Below are 1,101 nucleotides of genomic sequence, written 5' to 3'. Positions count from 1 at the left end.
CTCCCCCCCGCCCCTGCTCTCTCCTGTTCTCGCTCTTTCCCTCTCTTCCTCTCTCTCTCTATTCCTCACCCCATCTCTCTCGCCGCCTGTCGAAGAACCCTATGAAGTTCTCGGGCGCTCCTGTCAATCACTGCCTGCACCTCCCTTCATTCATTCACTCTTAGGGTTCCCAGCCAGCCTTTGGAGCTGGAAACGACAGCAGAGACCATCTGGTAGCTGGACAAGCACCCCAGTATCCCTCCACCGACGCCCCTCGAGCATTAGCTCTCAGAGCCCCAGTTAGGGGAGCCCAGCAGCCCATCCACGTGTTTACTCCTTTAACAAACATGGATTTAGCCCCTTCTGCTTAAAGCGTCTTGATTGGGCGGGGCGATAGGGGTGAAAGGGAGTAAAGACTGAAAAACAAAGAAACAACTCCTGGCCTCCCTGAGGGATGGATGTAGTGGGGAGGAATGGATCCTAACCTAGATCACTTTCATGTGTAATATGGCATGAGCGCACCTTGATCCTGCACGGGCAGGCGGCCCTTGCCACCGAGACTGAGGGGAGCAACCCTCGTGGAGAAGGGGCCTGATATCCTCTGCCAACACCACCACCACCAGCAACCACAGAGGAGCTGCCACCCTTCCGGCAGGTAAGCAAGCCCCAGGGCCTAAGGAAGAGCAGCATCCCCCAGACCAGCTGCCCAGCCTTCACACTGGAACCCCACCCCAAGCCGTAGCATAGAGAAGGGACCCTTGTGGCCTTGTGGGGATACCTCTACAGGTACCACAGCTACTGAAGACCAAAAAATAAAAAGAAAGCTCTCACAACCAAAGGACTTGGCCCTGGCCAATGGCTAAAAGTCAGAAATGAATATGATTTTATAGATGAATAAATGAATTTGGTCTGAAGCCTACAAATCCTTGCTCAAAATAATATCAAATTCATAACATGAAATACATAGAATTACAAGGAAAACTAGATATGTTGAAACCAGCATATATATGTATGTTTTATATATAATAAAGCAAATATATAAATTTTAATGTATAATAAAATATATACACACATATACATATATAAAGTATACACACACATATATACATATATATATATATA

This window comes from Gracilinanus agilis, chromosome 1, assembly GCF_016433145.1.
Source record: "Gracilinanus agilis isolate LMUSP501 chromosome 1, AgileGrace, whole genome shotgun sequence".
In the NCBI taxonomy this organism is placed as follows: Eukaryota; Metazoa; Chordata; class Mammalia; order Didelphimorphia; family Didelphidae; genus Gracilinanus; species Gracilinanus agilis.
This window is presented reverse-complemented; position numbering follows the sequence as displayed.